Consider the following 15969-nt stretch of genomic DNA (forward strand, 5'->3'; position numbering starts at 1 on the left):
CAGTTAATCAGCAGCTCTAATCAGGGTGTGCTAAACTGAAGTAGTGAGTCTTCAGCTGGGAATTTGAAAGCTAAGACTGAAGGGGCATCGCTTATAGTAGCAGGCAGACCATTCCACAGTGTAGGGGCCCTGCAAATAAAAGCTCAACCTCCCACTGTTATTTTATTAATCCTTGGAATCATAAGCAGACCGGCATCTTGAGATCTTAATGTGTGCTCTGATTTGTAAGTCATGATATGTTCAGACAAGTAAGCTGGACCTTGACCATTTAAGGCTTTATAAGTTAGAGGATTTTGAAATCTGCCCTAAACTTAACTGGGAGCCAGTGTAAGGATTTAAGAACAGGAGTTATGTGTTCGTATTTTCTTGTTCTTGTAATAATTCTTGCCGCAGCATTTTGGATTACCTGGAGGCTGTATAAAGAACAGTTTGAACATTCAGTGAACACAGCATTGCAGTAGTCAATCCTACTAGTAATAAATGCATGAATTAATTTCCCAAAATCCTGTTTATTTAGAAAGTGCCTTAATTTCCCAACATTTTTAAAATGGAAGAAACATGATTTGGACAACATTGTAAACTGTGCGCTTTTAATGACATGCTAGAGTCAAAGATAACTCCTAGATTAATGATGATTCCAACAGAGTTAAATGATGACAAAATATTGTTGTGATCAGCGTCATTCCCTCCAATAGTTAACATCTCTGTTTTATCAGGGAGTCGGTATTTGCGTGCATACCCACTCATTTTTAAAGTTCCAGTTTAGAGCCACTAATGATGTTAACCTGAATGTTTTAGAGATGTGGAAGGAAAACCTGAGTAAATGAAGATAATCCAGACACATAAACAAGAGGTGCCAGACTGGGAGCTAAACAGAGGTTGAAAAACATTGCTAACCAAATTGCCACTGTGCTGCTCTCAACAAGTAATATGAGCAAAATAAAGATTTTCATTATATTTACCACATACTGCATTGTAATAAAGCATTGTGCATTTGTACTTTAACATAACATTGTGTTTAATTTTTAATCAAAGTTGAAGAATATTGAAACTAGTGCAGAATTTGCATTTAGAAAGTCAATTTATTCATTTTCTTAATTCAATTTTTATAGGGGAGGTTTGTAAACAACACAAAACAGAAATGAAGTTTGGGAAGCCAGTCCATTGCAGGATAGTGTCACATTTGGCCAGTACAGACTCATCAATTAACCCAATCAGCATGTCTTCGTGGATTGTTAGAGAAAATCCGCACACATTACACATGAGCTGAACACAGCTCCCTGGAGCTCCAGCACCATGTCACACATTTAAGCAAATCTGAGTAGAATGAGGGTCACTATTGGTTGACAGTAATTCCTGGGTGAAAGATAACAAATTCAGCTTCATACTTTAAAGAGAAATGAGTTTCCATGCTTTCCTACATTTACTATTTTTATTAGACTGATTTTTCTCCAAAATACCCAAAACAATATTCTGAACTTCATTAATCTTCATTAAAACATTCCTAACTTGGCTCAGACTATTTGCTGCTGCAGGGAAAGGATAACGCATTGAAGAGAGGCCGGGCAGAACAGCAAATCCTTTATTTTATTTAAATCACTTTCCACTGCAGAATTACACATACTGTGCAATGCAGCGGGATGTAAATTTAATTTGGTTGCTCTGCTGGGGTGACAGTTCTCGAATCGAGGCACATTTTTAAACTTCTTTTTCCCACAGGCACACAACACATCATCAAATGAAGTGAATTTTGCAGATTTAGTGTATACTGCATTTTTCTACAAATAGACACAAACCTTGCACCTTCATCCAGTCATTTACATACCAAGGGCCTCAACCCAATGCTGATTTAAATCTAAAAATGAGCATTTCTTGCTATCTGCTGTGGAAGAAAGTCTTTCACATTAATTCCACTTTTATTAATTTTGAAAATTAATTTGTCTCACTCTACCACAGAGGCTCACGACTGTCGTTTTTGCAAATTGCATTTTTTTTCATTCCAGACAGGTTATTAAGTGCTTTATGAATCTAATTGTTTAATTAACTGAAAACACTGACCACTTCTGGAGGCCACAACTGATTCTAAGTTCAATTTAAGAATTTGCTTTACTTATTAACTGTAAATGGAGATGAAAATATGCTAAATATATTCAGCTGAAAAATAATTAGATAATTTAGGATGAGAATTTATACTAAAGTTCACAGTGGAAGAGCACAGTGACTCTGAAAGCCTGAAGTTCTTCCCTTTGAAATTAGATTCTTTACTTCTGTTTCAAAGGTGCTGCTGCCTCCATAAACAAATCCCACTCTTTGTAGAAGTCAAAGGGTTACAACTGTGGTGACCCTGCACATGTATGACACAATAAAAGCTTGTTTGTTAGTGACTATGAACAGGAACAAGCAGTTTAACAAAAAGTAAGCAGCTCACAATTAGTATTGAAAATATTCATAATCATAAAGTCATGCTCAGCTATGCAACTATTTATATATATATATATATATATATATATGTATGTTTGAAACAAAGACAATTTTTTCCTTGATTTATCCTTTTGCTCCACCCATTAAAAATTACAAATCAAACAACTCAGACAGGATTAGAGTGCACATCGCAGACTTTAATTTATCGGCATTTGCATACATTTCAGTCACACCACATAGAAATGACTAAACTTGTTATACACGGTGCCCCCATTTCAGGGCACCATAATGTTTGGGACACATATTAAATTAGTCATATTTAGTCCCTTGTAGCATGTTCCTTGCATGCATTGACTGCTTGAACTCTGCGATTCATAGGCATCACTAGGTGCTGATGCTGCCATATTCAGCGCCTGCTTGTTTTAGGGGCTTGTCCCCTTAAGTTTTCTTTTCAGCATTTGCAAGGCATGCTCTATTGAATTTAAATCGGGTGAGTGGCTTTGCCATCCAAGAATTTTCCATTTTTTAACTTTGACAAGTATTATCTTTGCAGTATGTTTGGGATCATTATCTTGTTGCAGGATGAGGCACCATTTAACGAGTTTGGAGGAATTTAATGGATCTTGAGCAGATAAAATGTCTTTATACATCTCAGAACTTATTGTGCAACTGCTGTCAGCAGTTCCATCATCAATGAAGGTAAGTGTGCCAGTACGTGTGGCAGCCATACTTGTCCATGTCATAACACATGCACTAACATGTTTAACAGATGAGGTGATATGCTGTGGATATTGGGCAGATCCTTTTCATCACCACACTTTGCTCTAACCATCACTCTGATAAAGGTTCATTTTTGTCTTGCCTATCTTTTAAGTACTTTTTTGCAAACTGCAATCTGACCATTCTGTTTTTGTGGCTAATTAGTGGTTTGCATCATGCAGTGTGGACTCTGTATTTGTGTTCATGAGGTCTCCTGCAGATAGCAACTTCCTCTTTGTCATCTTGTAAAGCACTTTGAGCTACATTATTCTGTGAAAATGTGCTATATAAATAAACAAGTAAGCCCGCGATACGCTAGCGAATCGGAAATCCAAGAATGGCAATCAGTTTCTGTTCCGTCCGATATCTGGATGGATGACATATCATGAAGGGTGGGTGCGTCTGGGGAAATGTCATTTAATTCAATACGTATATCTGTACTAAAGCGGTTTCATTTTGTGGAGACGTGATTCTGTTGCCTTTGCTGACACCGACTGCTGGCATCTATATTACTGGCACAGTGGATTAGAGCAAGTGTAGTGAACAGGTTGTGTTGTTTGGGCGCCACCTACTGACTCTGGGAAGCCACTGCGTTTGACTCTGGACTCTAGGGCAGGTGCCAAGGCCGCAGTGCACATGCGCCTCGGTGCGTCCGCCGTGCATAAATTAACTGTGGTTTAGTAAGATAGATGTTGTTGTCTGGAATATCATTAAAAAGAATGAACTTACCGGTAAGCTCAGTAAATCGCAAAAGGACCAGTAGGCTAAGGAAGTCCTGCACTACTGATGGGAGAAGGATCATCACTATAGTAAAGAAAAAGCTCCAAATGCCTGCCTGATGGATCAGAAGCAGACCCCATTTTATCATTTTCCTGGACACAGGCCTCTCATTCTTGTGTCAGCAATAACGCTCTTCTACCCAGATTATTTTTGTTTTGTGGCACCACTGTTTGAACTGAAATTGGGTTTCAAATTAGCATAAAATTAGGAACCCAGAAGATCAAAGGGTGGAAAACCATCTAAGTAAGATTAAACTTACTGTGAGGTTTGAAGGCTATGGCTTCAACCACTAAGATGAAGTTGTAGTTTAACAATGGCAAACGGTGATACACAATTTCCTGAGTAGCCCACTTAAAATGGATGCCCACTTGATCTTTTTCAAAATCTGTAGGGTGCAGTGGGTTAAATAATATAATAACAGCATTATCTTTCAGTTTATAAAAGTGGAGTGAATTCATAATTTACAGCAGTGAACACCACTCTCTAAATGCCTTGTGTCCTCCTCAAAAACACTGCTTACAAATATAATAATGGAAAAAGATAAAACATTTTCAATCAGTAAGACAACATAACTGTAAAGGTTGTAAAAGAGAACACAAAGATAAATAGTTGGGGTACCACCATGGTGACCCTGTATAATTAAATGAAAAATAAACAAAGAAAGCATGCAATAAATGCAGAATAGTCTTTTCAGACTGGAGTTCTCACTTGAACTGAAACAAGATGGCAGATATCTGGATAGTGAGTTCATGAGTCAGAAAGGTAGTGTCCAGGGAGCAGACACAGCAGTGACGTCAGAGATGGAGTGAATGTCAGTTTTTCAGTTTGCAGAGTGAGGAAAAGAGAAGGCATTAGTATACAGTGCCAACCCCTGCTCTGGCAGGTAATTACCATCACTAAAACCCTTAAACAAGGTCCATTTAATTAACATTTTCAAAATTTTGCACTTGTTTTATAACTTTGTAACACTTCTGAGGGAAAGATGTAAATAGAATTATCATTTTGAAGACCATTTGGATGAATATTGTAGGCTAACTCTTATCCAGTGTCATACATTCATTAGTAAAGGGCTTCTGCAAGGCTTCTGTGTTTATAATTCCACCCTATGATTTGGATTGGCCCCTTTTCATTTACACACTTCCCAGTTTTGTTCTCAGAACTGAAGACCGGAGTCTTGAAGAGTTATGACCAGGGTATTAAAGGACCAGTCCTACTGGAAATCACAAGTCATTCTAGGACACTTGTCTGAATAAGAAACCTCAGGAACAGTGTACTGGATGAAAACCTTTTTTTATTTCTTATTATTGCTTTTTTTGGCTTATCACCATGTCAAAATAAACAGGGATCACTGGCTAGTAACCCAACTCATTATTTTTGTCTTTGATGTTTATTACACCACTTATAATGCAACTTAAAGATCCAAGGTTAGCACTTTGTACACACAACATGTCATACATTCAAGACTAAATTGTTCTGAAATGCAAACTTTTGAAGAAGTAACAAATACATTTCATGTTTTAATTTAAAGTTAAAACGTAGCTATTTCTTACCTGCTCAATGCTGCAACTTTCATTGAATACAATAATGTTGTTTTAACATGTGCCAATGTTCTCCAGGCAGAAGAGTATAAAGTAAAAATAAACAATAATAAATTTTAATAAACTTAAACATACTACTTTTATGGTTCAGACTTTTTTTTAATCCATCTTTCTTTAAATTAGGTTTTATTTCTTGATTGTTTTTCAGTTGGTTTCTATAACTAGAGCCCATTGTGGGGCCTGCAGTTACAGTTCACTTATCCAGTACTAAAACTAATTTTATAGAAGTAAATAAAAACCAAAGCATGGATACAGAACAGTCTTCCGGCGTTATGGACTTCAAGCCAAGTCAGTTTCTCTTTCTTTTTTTTTTTGCTGATGGAGTTAGCTTTGTCTTTGGATATTAGTTAGGATTTTGGATTTATTTCTGGCCATTTTGAATTGAGCCTGGGCTAATATCTTCCATTTATTGTTTTATGTTTTTTTCTTCTATTTTAGGACTTTTTATTCTTTTAGTATATTTAGATTTGTTTAATTTGTTTTTTTATTTGTGAATCTCTAGTGCTAATGTTTTATTTTTTCTTTTGCTTTCCTAATTAAGTATTGTTATTGTTAACTTTATTTGTTAACTGATTAGAATTTCAGTTGCATCTAACAAATATTATATTATTTTATATCAGAGTCTTTAAGCTACCATTGTATCTATATGAATGGAGGACAGATTTTCAAGTTTTTTTTTTCAGTCTAGCTGGTGCTTTCATTATATTATATCCTGTACTTGCTTGAACACCATCAAAAGGTACTGGCCTAGCTCCACTACCTCCAGGTCTGCATAATTTAAGAGACACACGCAGAGGCCATGTCCAGACCTTCCTGACTCATACTAGATTCCTGTTAAACTAGATTTTTTTCACAGATGCACTAAGTCAGTCCTGCCCAGTATATTTCAAACCATTTTTTGTTCTTTTTCACTTTTTCTTCTTCCAGACCTGCAAGCTCCTTCTACCCTCTTGAGTACTTTTGTCTTCTTTGTCTAAAATCTCATGTCTCCTGACTCTAGCAGGTTGATTACCCTGTACAAACATGGCTTCTGTGCAGAATAACTGTTGGCTATACTGGCAGTCCTTTAAAGTTATAGGCCACCAGGTCATAGCAATCACTAAGGGATCTCGTGTTCCTAGAACCCAATCCAAGATATTAAATAAAAACTTCAAGACACCAGAACCACCATGAGCTTCCTGTATTTGCTAGAAGTATTTACAAATAGGATGCCCTGTTACTACCTTTCTGTTTGTTGACAATGGAGGTCATGCCTGGAAGCTTCAGTATTCTCTCTTCTGGGCCTTGTACTCTTCAATTTATACTGTGAATCCCAGAAGCTAGCACTACTGCCACCTAGTAGCAACCATGGGAGCCTTCTTTACTTTTCAGAAATCCAGTGTTGCTGATGCCGTTTACGTGGGGATCTCCATTCCAATTTCTTGCTCTACAAGGTGTTTTTCTTCTCTTTTGAGCCAGAAGCCGTTTCCTTAGGTTTTTGATTAAATATGTTGGGTCGGACTCTGAATAACCACACTTTTACTAAACAATGCATAAAGCACATAGACAGTTGTCAATTTTATCTTTCACAATTATAATACTTATTATAAAGACATACAGTATCCTGCTCTTAACACTGTTACTATAAAAAGAAAATGCTCCTGGAACATAATCATCTTATTTGCATTTGAAGGTAAATGAAAATCAGATATGGTTTGGGAGGGTTTGCATAGCAATATATGGAAAGATAGTTATATATTTGTATTAATTAAATCTCCTGAATGGATTAATTTGCTTTGTAATAATGATGTAGCAACTTGAAATAATTTGGATTGGGTGGTTTCTGATAATGATACAGTATTATCAATATACTAGACAGCAGGCAACATGTAATTATGGGCCAAGTGTCTTTAGACTTACACCTGGTACTAATTGGTCAAGTGTCTTTATATAACACATGGAATTATGGGTCAAGTGTCTTTCAACTACATATGGTAATTATGGGTGAAGTGTCCTTACACTAAAATGTGATGCAGGAGTTACATGAATAACTGTCCAGCTAAAACTGCATGAAGCTGAATTGTAATCCCTAAGTAACATAATATGCAACACAATATTCTCAAACCACTGTGAGCACCAGGGGTCGATGTTGCCCCATTAAACTCAACAGACAGATAAACAGACACGGGGTAAAAGCACAAAGAAGATTTTTTACTTATTTTTTCTTCTTCTTCAAAGTGCCCTTTAAGCACTACAGCCACCATACACAAATAAATAAACAATAAACAAATAAATACTCCTTGCAGCAAGCTCTGTCCTACTACCTCCCAACTCCGGCTCCCTTGATGGGTCTCCAGTAGTCCTTTATATAGTCCTTGACCTGGAAGTGCTTCTGTTCTTCCATCCCCGTGACTTGCCAGCACTTCTGGGACAAATGGAGGACCCGAGGTATTCTTCAGCCCGGAAGTGCTTTGGGGCTTCCGACCCCATGACTTGGGAGTACTTCCGGGTTATATGTGAAATACAAATCCCCAGATCTTCCTGCAGCATCTCATGGCAGCACCCACGGTACCCAGCAGGGCTGTGATGCCGAACTACAAATTCCATGATGCTCTGAGGGGATCCGGGACACCACTGTGCTGCAGAGAATTTGCCATCTGGTGTCTTGGGGGAGACAGTGTCTCACAGTAGCTAACTTCCCCCATCCTTGTTCTCTTTGGGTGTCCCGGCAGGGTTGAGCAGCCAGCAGTCTGCCACACCACTTAATCCAGTTCAGGGCTGTGAGGGTATTCTGACTAAGCAGTCACTCAGAAAGGTATGTCAAGTAAAGAGGGAGGATGAGCCTGTGGAATAAGGAGACTGACGAGAAAGATGGAAATGAGAACCATTAGGAAGATAGATATTTGTACCTTTGTTTTACTTATAAGAGCTCTCCTTGGCTGCTGTTATAAATTTGTCTTTGAAATTGACTTCTGATAAACACAGTGCCCGAAAAACAGAAGACAGAGATATAGCTTTACATTCTTTAACATCAGCACCTCAGTACTGCATAGTGCATATACAGTGGCCTGAATAAATGAGTACAAATGTGATACGCATTGTTGAAATTTCCTATGGGAGCTGTAACTTTTTATGCTACACATTGTATGTTCAGGGAAATCAAAGCAGATAACACAACTAATTATCTACGCACTTCTACAACTATTTATATTATCAAAATGTACCAGCAGTTCTTTGGTGACAAGACTTGTGCCAGAAATGTTTTAGACACTGGTTGTTGCTAGCTAAAAAATAAATTATGACCTCACCACCCTTCAGGCTTCCTAGAGAATTTTTTTTTTTTTGGAAAAAGTGAGTCTGATGCAATGTGGTCAGGGAGGGGATGAGTTAAAGATTTCACTCCCAAAATAGGCCTGGCTGTTACCAATCACAGATGTAAACATGAAAGACAGGGATCGCCTCCTTCAACTTTTCACAGTAATAAGACATATGTAGGCGATTTTAGGGGCACAGCAGTGATCTCCATATTTTCAGCAGTGGAGTCATGCCATTAATGAAAGCATATGCGTGAAACATATTATTAGTTAGTCATTCATAAGTTGCTTTTTGAAGACTAAATAATAATAATTAATATATCATTTTGTTTGCTTCCTTGTCTAGTATAAGGAATCCAGAAATGCAGTATACTACTGTAAAAAGTTAGGGACTAACCTAAAGTATATTATGATTGTTAAAAGAAACATTGCTAAATCTGAGTAGTATCGATAAACTATATTACTGTCCATAAGAACCAAAAAAAAAAACTGATGTCTGATTTCTTAGCAGCATTTTTAAAAACAGCAAATATGGAAGCAATAGATAATTTCAATTGCTTTTGGTGGCAGAAATCATTACTTTCAAGTACACATTTGTACACATTTGTATGTGGGTTAAAAAAAAATTCCATGTCATTATTTCTAGGTCACTTAAGTGCTCCTGACGTTGTACACATAGCTGTAAATATCATGATTATGTTGTCAGTATTTTCAACAAGATTGAAAATATTAATCTAGCTCAGGATAGTTAGAGACATCATGTGCAAGACAAGAGCTAGCACTGAACAGAGTACCGGTCAGTCACATGACACGTTTAAACAGAGACTGTAATTAATGAATTATGTACATCTTTGAAATGTGGGAGGAAAACTGGAGTATGCAGAGATAAATCTATATAACTAAAATTACAATCTGTTTGTAGGTTTGTTTGCCAATTATGCAGAAATGACAGAACCAATTTTCACATTTTGTATGTGCATTGGTGTTGGTCCAGCTTAAAATATAGTTTATATTGTGTATCAGGGTTTAATGTGTTGTTTCGGCCTACCAAAAGTCCTAGGGTTAAATAAATAGGCAGCACAAGTGAGAGAAGAAAGGGAGACAAAACACAGAACAAAACTAAACCAGCTAAATAAAATAAAAACAGACTCCATTTATTGTCAAAAAGAAAAACCCCACAAAATAGGGAGAAAGTTACACAACAAAGCAGAAACAAGAACCAAAGCCAGGCCATCCAACCCTTGCTCTGTGAAACCCAAATCTATCTTTCTTTCTTTCTTTCTTTCTTTCTTTCACTCACTCACTCACTCACTCACTCACTCACTCACTCACCAAACAAGCTTCTTTTTATAACCTACACCCCACCCACAACCCAGGTGATTTAATAACAGTGGGCAACTCAATAGGTGAGTAATTAGGGCATGACTCAATTAAGTCATCTGCACCAAATTAAAGAAGACAAGCTGAGTTTAACAAAAAGGGGGTAAAGGTCAAAAACCACTGGCAATGCAGGGACTACAATTCCCATCAGGCAGCCGAAGTGTGCGGAAGAACATATTGAATTGCAATTCAAAAGAGTATGTCTTTTTTTTTGCATCACGAATTTGTGTTTAACCATGTTGAATTGACAAAAAGACAATTTTCCCCAGTTTTCATCTGTACCCTTCTGTGAAAATATATAGGTGAAAAAGGGTGTAACCCTCTCAATTCTCAACTCTCCAAAAATATTTAAAACTTCAAAACACCCTTTTTAGTGGGTTTTGTGGTTGCAAAATCACGAGGAATGAACTTTAGCATTGGTTTAAAAAAAACTGTATGTGAAAGGAAACTCAGCTGTTTTGTTCACCACTACCTTTTATTTTGTGAAGCTGGACAAGGTCAATGGTGGCCTGCTCCATGCAGATAGGAATTTCATTATACTGTGTATAAGTGATAATAGCTCTGAAATAAATTGATGACTCTGCATTTTTTAACAAAGCAAAATCTTACATTTGTGAAAAAGCCAACAATATTTTACACCTGTACATCATTATTAAGTGCAACACAGATAAGCCATGATGAAACAGAATGAAAAGCCATTTTTTAGCACATGCTCAATGACCGTTCAGAATATGGTAGAAAGAGAATGATTGAGGACGGCATTAGTAACTTTAATTGTTTCTTGATGGTACATATTGATTTAAATCCAGTTTACAATGAGGCAGTTATAATTTTAGGTTAATGCTAATACAGACATGTGATTTGCTATTATATTAAAACAATGTCGAATGAATCAAATTTAAGTAATTTTTATAACACTTTTGAATATCACCACTGGTGTTGTTTCCTGTAATAATACAGAGACTAGTGGCAATGTCTGTAACCACAATACTCCCCTGCACACCCTGCAGTAGATGCTTTCCGTAGTCCGTGGATTCAATTATTCAACAAGCTATCCAGTTTGTTAATGTGAAATTAAACATATGAAACCACACTGAACTAGTGAAGAGTTACAGCAGTTATGGAATTCAATCATACATGAAAAGAAAAAAATTCTAAATTCATGGGAGCAGAGCAGTTGAAAGTTATCAGATTTGTAGTGTAGACGACTTGCATTTCAGCCAGCAATGACAAAAAGGGTCAGCATTGTGGAAAAACACATAAATGTTTGCATTCTTACCTTTACCCATTACACAAATATACATGGACTTCTACTTGTATAAAATCCACTTTAATGAAATGATACATGTATGTGTGTCTGTCTGTTTGCCCTTCTGGTTGTCATTCCAACAAATGGTGCATCACAAACACTGTTTTTACAAATCTCATTCTAAATGATGTACTGTATAATAAAGACATGGTGAATGCTGCACTGTGAACGTTAACGCTGAAGTCCTAGAATTCAGCCTGTCTAGTATGTGTACTGCTCAGAATCCACTTTTCTACCATAAGCCAACATTTCACAACATCTTAATTTTTTTTAATGTTAAAGGAATATTTTGTAAAAGTTAAATGAAACCTCAGTCACTGAAGCAAATAGGGATATTTTACCAAAACAAATCAAATCATGGAAAAAGGCAAAGTGATAAAATAATTCTAGACCTAATTACTGTGATTTTAAATGGTCTCCTTCTTTAAAAATAATTACAGTGCTGCCTTACATTTAATAAACAAAATCTAGATAAAGAAGCCAGTCCTTTTGTTTTTGAGACTATGCAACTGTATACACAAATTGCTTATTTTCCTTTGGTAATTTTTATTTTAAAGTACTTCAAGGTTCGATGGTAGAGAATATTTTATGAAGATCAGCATTATTCAAAATGGTCATACTAAATTTTTATTGGCACTTTAAATACAGTGACAAATTTTGCATAGCATACATTTGTACTTCTAATCAAGACCGTTGCACTCCTTGTACAAAGCTGAGCTACGTATATCACACCAAGAACTTAAGTACCGTTGCCTGTGATCAGCTACACTTTGGCTTTTTCCAATGCCAATGACTTAGCACAATCCAATTAATATTCCACAGTGTCAGTATAAAAGGGTGTTTACTCTGTTGCTAAAGGTGCAAACTTGACATTTTTGTAACTTTAAACTCTTGGAATAAAATGAAGGTCCTAATCTCATTAAATGGAGGATTGACAGCTTGTTATTCCTCAGTAATCTTCAGAAACATGTGTTTTTGGAATTTAGTCTGGTCTTTATGAGTCACCCAGCACTTACAGTATGTGATTGAGTACGATACTGGCAGAGTACAGGAGTCAGGAAGTCTGCCCAGCCTCTGGTACAAAACAACAAAGCACTAATGGGTATGAAAGCCAGCAGTGTATTTACACTTATATTTATTTCCACTAAGCTGTACTCAATATGTTTTTCAGGATTTGTAAGTAACATCAAATATTAGTCTTATTTCTGTGCAATTTATGTTTCAGTGGATTAGAAAATCCTTCAGTGTAAAATTTACTGGTAATATTTGGCATTCATTTGACTTTTCTTTCTCATAAAATTCTACCCCCATCTTCACAGAAGGTAACCGTTTACAGCCTATCACTCACCTGATATCATTCATGTAAGACTTATGTTTATTTCAAAGCTATTTTCACCCTGACTGGCCTCCTCTCCACCTCACTCGAATGGCTTTGCATTAAACAAGTGTTCAATATGCTACAGGCTTACAAGGCCAATTGACAGTGTTAGCCTCACTTTATCACTTCACTCTTGTCACGGTTATCTTCAGTTTCCAGTAATTCTCTGCTATCTGGATTGTGGTTGAATTCCTTGAATACTTTCCCTTAGTGCGCCCAAATTGCAGATTTACTTATCAGAGGCGGTAGAATTATAGCCTTCATTTATAACACTGATGAGCAGAGAGTGTTTTTTTGTCAGAAGGAGTCAGGGTTAAAGAATGTGGTTAGCTTTCTCCAAGTAGAGTTAAAGTCTGATTGCACTACTGGATACTAGTGTGCCTTTCACGCTTCCATCCATCCATATCTGTGTTTATGAAATGGGGTAAATCCTTGTGGCATAGGGCACAAAGCAGGAACCAACTTTGAACTCAACAGGGCACACTTATGCACATATCCAGTATCACAATTACTTTTGCAGGACCATTATAATAAATTGTCCTGCATGGCTTTGGGACAATGGAAGAATACAACAATACTGGAAGAAAGCCAACATAGACACAGGGAGAAAGGAAATACAGTACCTTCAGAACATGTTCAGACCCTTTCACTTTTTACACATTTGACTATTTTGCAGACTTGTGCTAAAATTGATTATTTTTTTCCCTCAACACACAGCACAAATTTTAGAAATGTAAGTGAATTTATTGAAAATAAATTGAACTGCATCGACACAAGTATTCAACCCCTTTACTCAATACGTTGGAGTCTTCTATGTTATGACACAACAAGCTTCACACACCTGGATTTAGGGATTTTCTGCCATTTTTCTGAGCAGATCCTCTCAAGTTCTCTCAGGTTAGATGGAGACTGTTAGTGGACAACTATTTTTAGTTCTTTCCAGAGATGCTTGATTGGGTCACACAAGAACATTCAAAGACTAAACCCTAAGCCACTCACTCATGTGTTGTCTGTGCTTCACAATTAGGGTAATTGTCCCATTAGAAGACGAGCCTTCAGCTTGGTTTGAGGTCCAAAGCACTCTGGAGTAGGTTTTCATTAAGGATATCTCTGTACTTTCCTTTCCCTTAACACTGACTAGTCTTCCAGTCGTAGCCATTGAAAAACAACCCCACAGCATGATGGTATCATTACCATGCTTTACAGATGGAGTGGTATTGCACAGCCAATGAGCAGTGCCTGCTTTGTTTTCACTTGACGCTTAGAATCGAGGTTAAACAGATTAGTCTGATAAAAACAACATTGGAGATTCTTATTTCTCAGAGACCAAGAGTCCATAGGATGCCTTTTTGAAAAACTCCAAGTGGACTTTCATGTGTTCTCTGGCCACTCGGCCATAAAGGCCAGATTAGTGCAGTGATTATTGTCCTTATGGAAGTTTCTCCTACTGTATATCCACACAGGTTCTCTGTAGCTCAGCCAGAGTGATCATAAAATTGCTCAGTATGGCCGGGCTGCCAGCTCTAAGAAGAGTGTTGGTTGTTCCAAACATATTCCATTTAAGAATTATGAAGATAACTGTGCTCTTTGCTACCATCAATGCAGCAGGAATTCTTTTGAAACCTTCCCCAGATCTGCGCCTCAACTAAAAACTGTCTCTATGCTATGCATGCAATTCCTTCAACCTCATAAATTGGTTTTTGCTCTGACACACATTGTCAACTGTTGGACCTCATATTAGTGGATGTGACCTTTTCCTAATCATTTGCAAACAGTTAAATTGACCACAGATGGACTCTGAACAAGGTGTAGAAACATCTCAACAATGACCAACATAATCAGATGAACCTGAACCAAATTTCAAGTGTCATAGCAAAGCACCTGAATATTTGTGTCGCTAGCTTCAACACTTATTAGGGACTGAACCAACACCCACCCCTCCGATAATGCCTTTACATCAACATGAGTTGGATGTAAAAGTATTGTCTTGTGGAGTTTTTGTGTAGTCTACGAGCGTCGTTAGTACACAGAATGGGAGGAAGAAGGGCTGGACTATGAAAGATCATGCATTTATTTCTAGTAGGATTGACTACTGCAATGTGGTGTTCACTGGATGTTCAAATTGTTCTTCATACAGCCTCCAGTTAATCCAAAATGCTGCGGCAAGAATTATTACAAGAACAAGAAAATACAAACACATAACTCCAGTTCTTAAATCCTTACACTGACTCCTGGTTAAGTTTAGGGCAGATTTCAAAATTCTCCTTTTAACATATAAAGCCTTAAATGGCCAAGGTCCGGCTTACTTGTCTGAACTTATCATGACTTACAAATCAGAGCGCAGATTAAGATCTCAAGATGCCGGTCTGCTTATGATTCCAAGAATTAATAAATTAACAGTGAGAGGTCGAGCTTTTAGTTACAGGGCCCCTAAACTGTGGAATGGTCTGCCTGCAACTATAAGAGATGCCCCTTCGGTCTCAGCTTTCAAATCCCAGCTGAAGGCTCACTATTTCAGTTTAGCATGCCCTGACTAGAGCTGCTGATTAACTGTACAGACTGTATCTCTGTTGTTGGTCATTACCACTACAGCATAAGTAACATGATAGTTATAATTTGTTACTAATCCTCACCTATTCTGTTTCTCTTCTTGGTACTCAAATGTGGCACTTGGTGCCATGGCCCACCTGCCAAGTTGTTTTGCCTGCGTAAGGTAAAGTCATCCCTGACAAAAGATCACAGGAATCGTCGGGTAGATGGGTCCTTTCATCAGATTGGATGGCCCAGTGTTGTCTCAGCTGTGGAATGGCCAATAGGGAGAGGCAGCTTGATGGCTGAGGTCTCCAGGACTCTAAATCTAAATCATATTATGTGATATCATCTACTGTTAAATTCTGCTCCATACTTGTAATATTTTTATACTGTATTGAGGATTTGTTGTTTTGTGTATTGTATTGTATTGACCCCCTTCTTTTTGACACCCACTGCACATCCAACCTACCTGGAAAGGGGTCTCTTTTTGAACTGCCTTTCCCAAGGTTTCTTCCATTT

The sequence above is a fragment of the Erpetoichthys calabaricus genome, chromosome 4 (assembly GCF_900747795.2).
Source record: "Erpetoichthys calabaricus chromosome 4, fErpCal1.3, whole genome shotgun sequence".
NCBI classification, from domain to species: Eukaryota; Metazoa; Chordata; class Cladistia; order Polypteriformes; family Polypteridae; genus Erpetoichthys; species Erpetoichthys calabaricus.